Consider the following 14,937-nt stretch of genomic DNA (forward strand, 5'->3'; position numbering starts at 1 on the left):
TTCTACTGAAAATATTCCACAGCCCTGCATTTATTGTTTAGTTTGGTGAATCATACTAGTGGCTCATAAGGTTCAATAATTACACTTGAGCATTTCCAGTCTATCACTTCCTCTGATAAATCCCTCATTATATCAGAACATCTTGTTATTAATCCCTAAGGATATGACCTTGTATTTTGTAGTAAGTTTAACTTTACTTCTGTTACTACAGGTTGCTAGGTCACCTGTTTTCTAGGAATTAAATTCTTGATATGGATTGTTGTGAGCAAGGTGTATTAGTTTTTTCCATCAGCAAGTTTAGTTAGCATGCTGTTATTTTTATGCCAGTGCCTTTAGAAAATAAGACTGGGCCCAATGCTGGTATAAGAAGCCCCACTTGAAATCCCTCTCTGGTCTCATAGTGCCCTTTCCAGCACAGACCTATTTTCATCCTTCTTTTAGCCACTTCTTTATCTAACTTATATTTTGTTGTGTTATTTCCTGTTTCAGCTAATAATCTCACAGGTACTATGTTGTCAAGTGCTTTGCTGAGATAAAAATCATAGAATCATAGAATGGTTAGGGTTGGAAAGGACCTCAAGATCATCTAGTTCCAACCCCCCTGCCATGGGCAGGGACACCTCACACTAAACCATGTCACCCAAGGCTCTGTACAACCTGGCCTTGAACACTGCCAGGGATGGAGCATTCACAACTTCCCTGTGCAACCCATTCCAGTGCCTCACCACCCCTACAGTAAAGAACCTCTTCCTTATATCCAAATCAATTGGATCAATCACATTTCCAGCCATAAAACTTCTGCTGCCATTAAAGTTTACCTTTAATAAACTTGGGCTGCATTTTATCCCATCTTCCATTTGTATCCATAGTGCTCATTATTTTCAAAATTTGTTTTAAAGCTTTGAGTGTTATTGTAAACTAACAGAATAATTGCAAGTATATTGAACATTTATAAAAAGTGAAACTTGCTATGTAGCACCACAATACAACAGATGGATTAAAATCTGTACCACAAGCCATAAAATGTTATGCCCTAGTTCTTACATTAGTCATTAATGCTTCCCCATTTAAGCAAGTTGAGTTCACCTATTTTAGCTTCCCTGCCATGGTTCACGTTGTGTATATTCTCTTCTAACAGCAAACTTAGCTTTGTCTTTCCTTTCTACATTTTTGTTCTGAAAGCTGCAAAAATTACACTCCCCAGTAGGCTGGGGAGTGTAGCTAGATTATACATAACATCAGTGCTTTAGGGCTTCCCCTTCCTTTTGTGCTAGTTGCAATGTGCTACCTAAACCACTAGTCTTTTGCTTTTTGGTTTAATCTTTGCAAGATCTAGCAAAGTCTAGGTTTGGCTAATCATCGTTGAGTCCTTTGCCTCCAAATCTCCAATTAACAGCTTGCTTCAATAATTTCCGTTCTCCATTCCATATAGACCTTTTCCTTGTTTTTTACTCTGTTGAGATGGTTACTCATCCTGCTTCCATACTTGGAATGTAAATTCCAGACCGTTTTTGCATCTCTGAGTTAGATAAATTCCAGATCTCTGTCATGCTTAAGCTTCTGATTTATTCAGTCCATTTGTATACCTCAATTACTATGTCTAATCTACCAACATTTGTTGTTATGGTATTAAAAAAGCCCTCCAAAACTTTCGTTGTTAAAACAGCATTGTTTATTCTTCCATTTAATTTGTATTTTTCCACCCTCAGAAATACAAGCTTTGAAATATCACTGGGATGGAACCAAGGCATTACTAGGACAAAGGAACAACAACCAGCTCATGAGTCCAGGCTAGACTTCAACAGCTTGCAAAATAAGTGTTATGGGTGGTCCAGATGTGTGAGGGAACATGATACATGTACAGAGTGAGAAAGATTGCATTCTTCTTTTTCACTCATACCTGTGAGTCTATCTGTAATTATACTCTGCTTCAAAAATACTGTGCACATCTCTCCAAAACAGCAAGGTAGGAGGTAACCACAGTGGCCTTGGTGGATATGATACCTCTAATTATCTAGTCATTCTTGAAAGGTCAAGCATTGGAAACCAAAGCTTACAGCCAACAACAACAACAAAAAAAAAGGTATTCCAGGCTAGTGATGAGTGACTCTATGAATGAAGAAGCCAAAAGATTGATTTCTATAACCAGTGTTTTCTTAAAATATGTTTTATGTTATGATTGAAATCATCTGGAATACTCCAAATTCTTCTAAGTCAATGTGTCTACATAAGTTAATATAATTAAGCATTCTAATGATGAAATCACCTGGTGGATATTGTTTTTGTAGGTTATCTTGCTTCTAACTGTAGATTTGTAGAAAAGTAGTTCATACTTTTATTTGAGATCTGGGGGGTACGGGTGGGTGTAAGTTAAAATACAAAAGGAAGGAAACATTAACCTTTATCCTGCTAAAGGTTAAACACCTCATGAAACCTACGAGGCTTGATCCCAAAACTTTATAGGACCAAGGTTACTCATTATTTAACATACTAGACAGAAAAAAAAAAACCAATCAAACACACAAAAAGTTCTATTTAGTATTGTCTCCCTTCCTCTTCAAACAAGTGAGAAGTTTCTTTATTGAGGGAAAAGTATTGGGAAAATTACCCAATAAAATCTCAGTACCTGAAGTGTATTATTCATTTTGATCAACAGCCACCAGAGAAAGAATTGTGAGAAGCATGTCGAAAAAGGAATAAAGTCTTTCCCTAGAGCAATGTGGGATCATTTGGAAAATAATTACAACATAAAAAAGGGCAAAAGAATCAGTAAAACTACTGAATTTCTGTAATTTAGTGTTATTTGTCAAGAATTTCTTCTACAAGTGGAAGAGTATTATTTAAATATGGAAAACCTCTAAAACGCTTCAGTGACAGTTTATTATTCCATACACTTTACTTTGATAAACAGCCTTATTCCATTCATTTCTGTGTACTCTTTCCATTATTTTCCATATTAGATATGAACTGTTCGATGTATAATTTAGCCTAGCAATTACATGAGGTTGTTATGCCAAACTAGAAACCATATATATATATATAAAATAGAGAAAAATCATATAGAAGTACATAGAAATGCAGAAATATGTTCCTGAACATATTTTGCAATTTTTTAATGACTAAGAAGTTACTATTAGTGTTCATCAGTATATCCAGAGCAACTTAATTAATCTTTAAAGTGTAGCCAACCATAGTAGACAATCTTGTACTGAAAGCAATAAAACATGGCAGCTATATTTCCCAGGAATTGTAACCACTGATTCCTGATATTTAGGACTGTTCAAGGTCCTAAAATCCAAGTAACAGTGAAATGGTGCTCTACCACCTTTGTTACCAAAAGGGTGCCAGCAAGTTTTAGAATAAAGTGCTCCTTGTCAGATAAGCATATTGCCATTTAAATGAAGAAAACACACCATATGCTTAAATCAAAAACTTCTGGCACCTACGCACTGAAAGGGGAAGCCGCACTCCACCCCAAACTATGTTACAGCCTTTGGCAGAAGTACACAGTAGCCTCATATGAACTGTGGAATCTCTAAACACTGTCAAAGCAACCTTCATTAAGGAAGAGCTACATGAAACAGGCTCTGCTAGGTTTGTCCAAGCTCATTTATAGAACACTATACCTTGGGTTTGTGAGTTGGTGTCCCAGATTTGTTAGCAAACAAATGGGTAACAATATACTGGAAAGGAAAAAGAACTCAAATGTTGACATTATAGAACTGCTTGAAGAGCCATAAGCATTAATGGAGGCCCTGTACTAGAGTACCACTACTGAAATATGAAGCCTTAAGATTTTAAGACTTAGTCTAGAAAGCACTCTCTTTTAAAATGCTAAGATCAGGGTTTTTCTTTGGCTGATAGAAGTAATTACCCTTTATTGCTATTCAGTAAATATTTGAGAAAGGTAAACTAATAGGACTACCTGTTGCAGACAAGCCCAGAGATCAGCATATTCAGATAATCAGCACAATATGTTCAGTGAGTTGTCAGGAACATAGAGAAGTTGGGGATGGGTACAAGGAGAGACTAAAGAGTTTAGCAAGGAAGGAAAGCAATAAGAGAGGCTAGAGTTAGAAAATAAGAGATGCTAAATGCTAGTTAATAGCGTAGCCAAACAGAGTTTTCTGGTAATAGAATCTGTTCTTCTCAACTCAAAAGAAATACAGTGTTTGCAGGTGATCTCTGTTGTTGAGGGATCTCTTTCCCTGGGGTTGCCAGCTGTGTTTTGATAGTCAGATTGGGTGGGAGATTTCTCCAACTCTTGACAGTTTTCTTCCCTGTTGAGCAAACAGCTCAACAGCCATCATTTCCTTTGCTTGTCAAGGGAATTTTTTTTTTTTTCTTTTGCTCCTTGGAAAAGTGCTTGCTCTATATTTATTCCCTTTGTTTATTTTTTTTTTTCCTTTTCCATGATCTTTCCTGTACACAAGGATTCTCAACCTTCTCAAGGAAAACCTATCATATGCCATTCCTAGAAGTGACTCCTGAAGCCTGGTGATCGTTTGTGTCTATCCACCCCATACATTTTCCTTTCCCACAAGTGGAGCAAGAGGAGGCAGCAGCAATGACAAGCCCCCTGACACCATGCCTGAGGGGTAGAGAACTCCCTGCAGCCACTTTGTTTGTAGCCTTTTCTTCATTGAAGTTGCTGACAAAACTGACTGGGAAACCCGAGGCTTTATTGTTTTTCATTCCCAGCAAGCCATGAAGTGCACAGTGGTACACAGCTCTGTGAAGCCATCTAGTTTTATAGAATACTGTGTGTGGTTTGTAATTTTGCAACCCTGCAGTTTTCTAAATGGTGGTTCAGTATTGAAACAAAGAGAATGCCGTTTTCATGTGCTAAAATGAAACAGTTCTATTTATTAATACCATTCCTAAATTATTTTATTTGCAGGGAAGAAAGAACCTTCCCTCAAATCTCCAGCTGCCTAACAGCATTTTTAATTTTTTAGTATTTCACCTTCTCAGGGCAAACATGTTTAGTGATTTTGGAAGCATTGTTTTATTTGAGATTATTCCTAATTTACAATGGTAATTTACAGCTATTAAAATTAGTGGAATTACAGGAGTATAGCTGCCCTGTAGCTACTGTTTCACAATAAAAAATGGCAAGAGTAGTCTGAAGCCTTCTTAATACCCCCTCTACCCCTCAGCTGTGCCAACACAACTGCTTGTAGGACTTCTTAAATAGTCCTTAAATGGAATAAAAAAAAAAATCTTGGAAAGATGTGTTAATACAACTGAATGGATGGCATGACATGGGCAGAAGAGGGAACAAAACAAGGGAAGCAGAAATACCTCCAGCTGATACTGCTGCTTGGACTGCAGTAAAATAACAGCCTGTGCAACGTCAAAAGTGAGAGCAGGCTTGTAACACCCGCTGAGCCAATTCTCAATTAGCTATGATTTGATTACCTATGTTGCAGATTATCTGTGCCACAAATGTTAAACTGACCACTGTGCATCTGGCAGAGATATTAGGTGAGGTCCGCCACTGTACCAATGCAAGACTGTGCCTGGCCTGGAAACAGCACACACACCTTCATGCAGAGATTTGAGATCATAAATTCTGTCACACCAAAGTTCCCTCTCTGAAACAGCTGAGCCTTCTCCTCACCGTGTTCCCAGAACCAGGAGTGACAGCGTGCTGCAGTCACACCTCACTGCTTCCCTCAGGAACAGCTCAGACCCAGCTGGGCTGCAGGCCAATTGCAGCCGGCTGCATGTGAAGACAGCTGAAATGATCCCCAGCACACAGGATTATGGGAGGCCTTCTAGGTCAGGTGAATACGATACACATGCACGGATCCAGTTTGGATATCTGACCCAACAAGCTCTCCCACAGGGAACTAAGGAGATAGCATTGAAACGTCAGCAGCAAGAAGCTTGGCCAGTTTCTGGAGGAAAGTATGGGAGCAGAATGAAAAGGCCAAAATGTCACAGGTGACACTACCAGTGAAGCATTTACACTATAAAGTATTACTTGCAAAAGAAAACAGGAAACATTACAATTAGGAATAGGATATTGAGAGGCATTCTCTCTTTGGCTCAGTTCCAGCCTGACTGAGCTGGATGACACAGAGGATCCTGCTGGTTATAAGGCAACTTTTTCTTGGTTGTCTGTTACAGTGCTAAAGCAAAGCTTGCAAGCACAGTAGTTTCCTGCAAACCATGATAAAACCATCACCTCTCAGAGTGAAAGTATATTTTAGTGCTATCTAGTAGCTTTGCAGCTGATTTTTCTGTGATATTTATATTGCATCATAAATGTGTTTACCATTCTGGATTATTTTAAAATAATACAGTTTGCCACCTAAAAGTAAGCCGATTTCCAAGTGAACACAAGTATTTTTACTCTAATGTAATAGCTATCACTTTGCTTTAACAGATCATCAAAAATTTAAAATTAATTCTTAGAAATTAACTCATTCTTAGAAATTCTTAGAAAATTAGAAATATTCAGATAAGGTGCACAACGTCATTAAATCAGTTAGCTTCAGGATTTTAATTTTTATGTGTTTTGTCTGCCCCATATGAGCAATACCAATGAAGCCAAACAGCCTGTTGGCCGGTTCCTATGTTGCAATCTTGTGTGATATTATGTTCTCTAGTAATGCCAATTCTTTTTGGCCCAAAGAGTCAGCCAGCTTTCCACATCTTTAAGATAGTTTTCATTAGCAAAAGAAATTGATGAAATGTGGTATGACCCCCTTTATTTAGGAAAAATGGGCATAATATTCTGATTTACGGAGCACAGAGAAATTCAGATGACTAGGAGCAATTCATTTACCTGTAGTTCCCAGACTCTCTGTAGGCAGCTGTATTCTAAAAATCTCCTTCTGGCAATTCTGATGCCGCACAGATAGAATTACAGCAGCTTCCAGACCACTTCCTCAGGTCTGAAATGATCTCTAAATCCTCAGAAAACCAGCCGGACTGTTTGACCCTCCTGTTGTCTGCACCTGCATGTGACCCAGTGCAAATACAACATTTTCTACTGCCCATTATCTAAATCAATGTAAATTTTAATTTTTTCATGTGGTTTCTGAATGGAAAGTGGCTCTTATGGCCACTACTTTGAACAAAATGGGTTACTGCTCAATGACTGACACAGCAGCATGCTCTTCAGACTTCATTTTTTCATATTGTCAAACAAATCCCTTTGGAATTGCACTGAATCTCATAGCTTAGCCAGATATCACAGGCAACCCCATGTGGCCATCCACTGAAGCCAAGAGAATTACTGCAGGGATGGATTTGGCAGTACAGCATTTTGAACTGAGTTCCCTTAAGCAAGAAATCAGCACAAACGTACAAATCCGGCTGTGTTTGAAGGTTCTGTTTCGCAGCCATCTGTGCAGTCTTTTATTGTTAAATGGGAAAAAAACAAATTCTGGGCTAAATGAAAATAACTAGAAAAAGCTGTTCTGAATTATTTGAAAACCCCCAAAACATTATGTGTGAGTAAAACACTAAGCATCCAGCTTAAGATGTGTTGATACTGCAAATTAACATCAGAATCCAAATATGATTTCTTAAGTTAAAAAATACAGTCAGCTTAGAGCAGTTTACTGTGTGTTAATTTCTCAAACTAAACATGAGAGCTGGAACGTTGCCTGCTTTGTAGTGGTGCATAGAATCTTGTATCATCTTTGGAAAAGTAATATACTTAATGTTTGCCAAATCAATGAGTAATTACATGGTCGAGAATTGAGTAAATTCTAAAATGTGCATGAATACCAAACTGCAATTGATTGACAATTATTCTGGAAGCCTTATTACATGTCACGCTTCACATTTACGAAAATCTATCACTGTTACAGTTAAGAATATAGTATTTTATGGGATAGATGGTATCCTGTTCCCATTGGTGAGTACTTGATTCACGGACCTGATCTTGCCATAGCTGTAGAAAGATAGTGGCCCAGTCTGATCCCAAGTCTGATTCAGAATAGTATTTTCCATGTATCAACCTCTGACCTTCCTGTGACATCCCTGTTGTTTGGGACCTGAAGAAAGTATATGTTTCTCAACATACTAACTCAAATATGTTTTAATCTGTGCAGTCAGTTTGTTTTTTTTAATGCAACTTTGCATAAAAGTTTGATCCACATTTTGTTTTCCCTTCTATTTAGGATCAGCTTCTGATCAATTTAAGCAGAAAAACATAGCGAGGGTTTAAGCACTGAGGTGCTGTCAGATTCAAACAATAATCCTGTCGATTAACAATAATATTTTATGAGAATGTATGAGAATATATTGAGAAGTAATGGGTGCTCGCAGCCCAGAAAGCCAACCATATGCTGGGCTGCATCAAAAGAAGCTTGACCAGCAGGTCCAGGGAGATCATTCTACCCTTCTACTCTGCTCTTGTGAGACCTCACTTGGAGTACTGTGTTAAGCTCTGGGGCTCCCCAGTATAAGAAGGTCATGGAACTGTTGGAAAAAGGCTGAGGAGGGCCACAAGGATGATAATGAGGTTGGAGCACTTCACATATGAAGACAGGCTAAGGAAATTGGGACTGTTCAGCCTGGAGAAAAGAAGGCTGTGTTGAGACCCCATAGCAGCCTTCCAGTATCTGAAGGGGGCCTACAAGGGTGCCAGAGAGGGACTAATCATCAAGGACTGTAGTAACAGGACAAGGGGTAATGGGTTCAAACTTAAACAGGAGCAGACTTAGTTTGAATATAAGGAAGAAGTTCTTTACTGTGAGGGTGGTGAGGCTCTGGCACAGGTTGCCCAAGTAAGTTATGAATCCCTGCAGTGTTCAAGTCAAGGTTGGACAGGGCCTTGAGCATCCTGGTCTAGTAAAAAGTGTCCCTACCCATGGCAGGGGGGTTGGAACTAGATGATCTTTAAGGTTCCTTCCAACCCAAACTATTCTATGATTCTATGATTTTTGCTTTTTAAAGACTCTTTAAATTGCAAGTAAAGACACAAATGGCAGATGCATATTCATCAGAGCTGTGGAGCAATTACCACTGCAAAAGTAGGTCCAAGTCACACTGCAAAATCTCCCTGTGTCTGTAGTATGTTGTGGCATAGAGCAGTTACTCTGAAACAGCATGTGTAATGCATGAGTAAGCTCCTTTAAACCTGGAGTTGTGTATGATCAGCAGCTAACACTAGTCAGCTGATGGGGAGTTACTTGCTCCTGTCCGGACCAGGAGCATTTGCCTCTCTGCCATCTTTGCCCCCACTGTAGAAGCCTAGCCAGATCCACCTTTTCCAAGACTCTGGGAACAAGACAAGGTAGAAAATGTGACATTGATGTGTGTGGAGGTGGATGAGGGAACGGAGCTGGCTCCTTTTTGTAAAGATGAGCAAGGTGAGTTAAAACTTGGGGCTTAAGTATGTGATGCATGGACACAGGTACAGAAGTGATGTAAGAAGGCAGGTATGGAAGCACGTATCTTCCTGAACTTTCATGCAGACCAGTCTGGGAACATAAGTTTGACACTACCAGTTGCACCAAAGTCTTACCCCTATCTAATGGATTAATCCTGCAAGCCCATGCTCTGTATCAGTCTGTTTCGTAGTCATGAAATCTATGCTAGGATGAATAACAGACAAGTTCAAGTTTACACACAGGAAGTTATCCACATGCTGTGAGCGATCAACACACCCCCACAATGAAAGGAGGCTCAGAGCCAGAAACTCCTGCCATAAAACCTGTGACAGAATTAGTCAAACAATTAGAGCAATAGGGTACTATAGAAAGAATTCACCCACCATGTAACAGCCCGGTATGGCCTTTTAAAAAAAAAAAAAAAGAGATTGTATACAGCACATGACTACTGACTGCAGGGCTTTCAATAAAGCAACTTGCACTTTAACATTCCAGCACAGTAGATATGAACACGCTCTTCTGTGGATGGGAGTGTTAGCTACAAAAGGTATGGTCTTTTTGATCCCAATACGTGAGCAAGACAAACCACAGTTTGCATGTACTTGGGGTGGAAGACAGTATACCTTTTATCACCTACCCCAAGGTTTTAAACATGTACCCATTTTTGCCCATGCCACCTTAGATAAACAGTTAGAATCAGTCATCCTGTCACCTGAAGTAACAATTTTGCAATATACAGATGATATTGTAACTGGAGGGCATGTTGAGTAAATGTATCAATGCTGCTGTCCTGCACTTATTAAGTATTAGTGTTCCTGACTTGAAACAACAAGGACCAAGTTAAGTAGTCATATTTTTAGGTACATGATGGATAGGAGAACAGAACACAGTTGCAGAATTTGTATTATCAGAGACACAGAGTATTCAAGCACATTCTGATAAAAAGGAGTTATAAGCTTTATTAGGAAGGTTTGGGCTTTGGAGGTCACACATTCCTGGATTCAGTATGTTAGGGGGATCTCTATAACTTGGTGAAGAAAAATGCTATATGGACTTGGGAACAAAACCATCATGAAATATTAAATGCTTTAAATGATGACATTTTACCAACCAATCTATGAGACCTTTTATCCCTGCACACCCAAGGAGACTTCATATAGGCCCCAAGGAGTCTTCATATAGAATAACAGAATCATAGAATAGTTAGGGTTGGAAAGGAACTTAAGATCATCTAGTTCCAACCCCCCTGCCATGGGCAGGGACAGCTCACACTAAACCATGCTACCCAATGCTCTGTCCAACCTGGCCTTGAACACTGCCAGGGATGGAGCATTCACAACTTCACTGGGCAACCCATTCCAGTGCCTCACCACCCTTACAGTAAAGAATTTCCTCCTTATATCAAATCTAAACTTCCCCTGTTTCAGTTTTAACCCATTACCCCTCATCCTATCACTACAATCCCTAATGAAGAGTCCCTCCCCAGCATCCTTATAGCCCCCCTTCAGATACTGGAAGGCTGCTATGAGGTCTCCACACAGCCTTCTCTTCTCCAGGCTGAACAGCCCCAACTTTCTCAGCCTATTTTCACATGGGAGGTGCTCCAGTCCCCTGATCATCCTCGTGGCCCTCCTCTGGACTTGTTCCAACAGTTCCATGTCCTTTTTATATTGAGGACAACAGAACTGCACACAGTACTCCAAGTGAGGTCTCACAAGAGCAGGGTAGAGGGGCAGGATCACCTCTAGGATCACCCCCAGGATACAGCTGGCTTTCTGGGCTGCGAGAATATAGGACAGAATATATATACAGAATATATATGTGAGAATATATATAAAGAATATATATAGGCATAGGTTATGAGGGATATCAACAGGCATTATGGCAACAAGATGTGCAAAGTAAAAAAGCTTATCTATTACATTTTGTTGCAAATTGTGGCAAGGCTCCCAACTATACTCCATTTGAGAAAGTGCTGTTAGCTGCGTGAGAGGCTGCTAACTACTGAGCCGTTAATTCAAGAAAGGGAAATAAAGTTATGTGTACCCATTCTTACTTTAAAACCAATTTTAATTGGTAAGCTGTTACCCATAATGGAAGCCCATGAAACTGATGTGCAATGATGGGCTCTGTACCTAACAAACAGATTTACAGATTGATTTCTTGTTGATTGAACAAAAGATGTCTTATTTTACACCATTTAAGATACAGTAACATGTGGAATTATCTTTGATCCACAAGATGCCTTTCTCAAACAAAATGCCAAAGTTACCCAACATGTGTTAGAAATTGAAAATGTTTAGATGAAAGACAATTAAAAACGGTATATGATAAGAATTAACTGTTTCAATTAGTGAAAGTGGAAACCAGACTTACTAAACTTCACTGGCATGGTATCTTTAAAGACTTGTCACCAAAAGCTACCAATGTATTGAAACCAATGTTACATCTCATGCTTCTATTGTTAATAATCATCATGTTGTTTCTTGTAACCTTGGTATTGACCTGTTACCTGAAAAATCAAATAGTACATGATATTAACTCAAATTACATTCTGAAACTGTAAATAACCAGTTTCCCATATGCTCCCACTTTCACTGTGCAGAGGCAAGTGGGCTGGTAATTCATATGACATATGTATGAAGCTCACTGTCCAATAATTGGTGAATGCTGGGCTGAGCCAAGGGGTGGAATGTGACCAACCTACATCCTCCTACAACGGAACAAGGCTTAGAGGAGATGAGCATAAGAATAACCATCTCAGGGAAGACTGTAAAGAATGACCAGCAATTACCCTAAAGCTGAACCTAACACAATGGGGACTGGAGGGTAACCTTTGTTTTAGATACATGGCTGTATCAGTGGGTCATTATACTGACAGCAGCCCTCCCTGAGACAACTAATAGAGAATAATGTCTTCCTGAGCTGGCCAGGTCAACATGGCAGGGGAGAAGTGTGTATGTATGTGGCTCAGCCAAAAACAGAGTACAGAAAGTGAGCAACCAACAACATGTGCTTTGGAGAGAGCAATGGGTTTGATCTGGCTTCAACCCAAACAAATAAGCAAATTTGATATTAAACGTAAAACCCTTATGTGGAGTATTTAAAAGAACTTTGTCAGAGGCAATTGGGCTCTGACACGTAATACAGTACTACAGTCAGGCAACATCAAATGTGGGAGAAAACCTTTCTTATAAGTGGGAAATAACTGAAAAGGTGAAGACTCCGTTTGTTCTCACATAAAACCAATTATTCTAAGACTTCTGTTGGTGGTGGTAAGTAGTATTCCACATCATCAGATACAATTAACAGTAATTTAAATGACAGTTTGTGCTCAGTGCCTTTTCCCAGCAAGAGTGTCAGGGTAGATGTGTATATTTGCAAATGACACTAAATGGAGAAAGTATAATGAAGAGTATTTCCTAGTACAGGTACAACTCATTGAAATCAGACACCCTCCTAAGTGTTTACATTCCAGATTTACATTACCACATTTTCCAGCAAATAGTAGGACTCTGAAAAACTTTACTGAAAGCTGGACAACTTGCTTAAGTGCTCCTCTACAATATCTGACAGTAACATAATCACTTGGATCAACCATCTTCCTAACTCACCTCAAACTTTTCAAAAGCAAAGTAATAAGGTCTTCCTGAGGAATCCTTCTCACCTGAAAATAATTTTGCAGCAATTGTAATGCCTTTATTGACTGTGTTTACATGTGTACACTTGCATGCATACATAAACGCAGTATCACATAGAAATAATACTACAAAGAAACACATATCACATAGAAACAATGAGTCAAATGGTGCCAGTTTTAGAAGAAAGGACAGATTACATGAAAAGGGAAAATTGAAACTATTCTTCTAATATGAACATGTAGTTCCATATTCTGTTATTTGGCAGTACCATTCAGGCTCCATAAGATGGCAGACCTGCATATATTTAACAGATGTTAGTGTAATGACATTACTGTAAATACATTGCTTTTAAAATGGTTGCTTTAAATGGATGGTGCATGTTTTTAATCAGAATGTTTTTAATGTGATATATTTAGAACCGTAATGAACTCAGCTTACTACTCCATATTACCTTTTCCGTGCTTACTGATGGCTTTGGACATGGCCTACATAGAGCACCTGTAGAAAAAGAAAATGTAGCACTATCATTCAGAGTTGATTGATTTGGAATTACCTAAATTTGATCAATGTAACGCTTTCTAATAAACACGTAGTTGGTATTTATTCACAATGACCCATTCTAGCAACTTGTGCTCAAAGCAAGCCAATTCTTAGACTATCACTGCTGTCCTGAATATACTAAGGCTCTTGAGTTCATCTTCTAAACAGCCTGCTTTACTATCTGGGGCAACTATGATTTACTTGTTAACCTTGAAATTGGTATATTTATTTCCCATTGAATGATGATGTCACTTCTAAAAGCTTTCTTCAGGTTCTCTTGACATTAATGTAGTTCTATTATTTGTACAGTCATTATAGTGAATTAATACAAAAAATTGGCTTTATGAATAATACATAATGTTTAAGGTTGTTCTGCAGAATGCTGTGTGATGCTTTTACCAGTGTGTTAAACCCATTTCCTTTCTATCTGTTAAGACCTCAGGCTAAGATTTTAAAAACTGTCTTTTTTTCAAAAATGCTATCATACTTTAAATGACCAAGTAAGAAACTGAATGAGCTTGCAGTTTTGCTTTTATGTTTCACTTTAGCAAACTTTCACTCATAAACATTATCATTACATAGGCATATAATTTTCCCATAAAGGTTTCATTGCACCTGTTCCACTTAGCTAGGACTACAAGGAAAAGTGGCTAGATTGTTTTTAATATTTTGAAAGAATTCCTTGGAATAAAAGACAGTAGGAAGTGTTCATGCCAGCAGGAAAGCAGCTTGTATTCAGTAAAGCTGTGAAAAGGAAATCATGATAATTTTAAAATAAAAAGTGTTCTACGTCCTAGCAAGCAAACAGAATAAACGAAACAAATTACCATGGAATTTAACTCAAAATCCTCCCAAGAGCACATCAGGAATGTCATCCTAAAAACTGTAATTAGGAAGAGAACTCTTGCTAGAGTCAAGAAATCGGGCCGTTATGTCCATTTACAAAATTGCAATATTTTCATATGTAAACATGCTCTTTAATAATTGCTTAGCAGTGAAACCTAGTTTAAAATACTGCTCCCTGACACATTCACAGACTTCTTGCTGACTCACTCATCAAGAATGGGATTTTGAAAAAGAGCAATGAAAACATTCCAGTAACAGAAATACTGAAGAATTTAGATAGGAGTGTCTGTAACCTACTTCTACGTTTAGACGTAGCTTTGCAGATGTGCCGGGAAGATTTTGCTGATTTGAAACTCCCATCATGTTTAAAGTGGTCCTGTAAGCCTCTTACTGGTGCAGAGGCGGCTTTGTTGTTTGCTTCTGGTTTAACTGTGCTTATTTCAATTAGAGACACACAAAACCCACCACACAAGTGGTTACGGCATGCCTGCAGCTCCTTATGCAAGAAGGCTGCAGCGGGCTTTGGCTAGGACCAAGGGGGCAGACACCCAACC

At 38.7% G+C, this 14,937-nt stretch overlaps 2 protein-coding genes and 1 long non-coding RNA gene across 4 annotated transcripts in view; 1 reads left to right on the forward strand and 2 right to left on the reverse strand.

Annotated features, from left to right (window-relative positions):
* The window catches only part of CALM1 (calmodulin 1), a 390,385-nt gene that overhangs the window by 356,278 nt on the left and 19,170 nt on the right, over positions 1–14,937 (forward strand). The window lies entirely within an intron of this gene.
* NRDE2 (NRDE-2, necessary for RNA interference, domain containing) overlaps positions 1–14,937 on the reverse strand; it is a 59,918-nt gene that overhangs the window by 36,323 nt on the left and 8,658 nt on the right. The window lies entirely within an intron of this gene.
* Positions 1,260–13,024, reverse strand: LOC133274500 (uncharacterized). Its single transcript, XR_009745167.1, has 3 exons — positions 12,971–13,024; positions 6,797–6,968; positions 1,260–2,346 (listed from the first exon to the last, which is right to left on the reverse strand). It is a non-coding gene; the product is annotated as an uncharacterized LOC133274500 (long non-coding RNA).

Source organism: Pezoporus flaviventris, unplaced genomic scaffold, assembly GCF_033815535.1.
Source record: "Pezoporus flaviventris isolate CSIRO_AGI_PZ_B2104156 unplaced genomic scaffold, CSIRO_AGI_Pfla_v1 ptg000036l, whole genome shotgun sequence".
In the NCBI taxonomy this organism is placed as follows: Eukaryota; Metazoa; Chordata; class Aves; order Psittaciformes; family Psittacidae; genus Pezoporus; species Pezoporus flaviventris.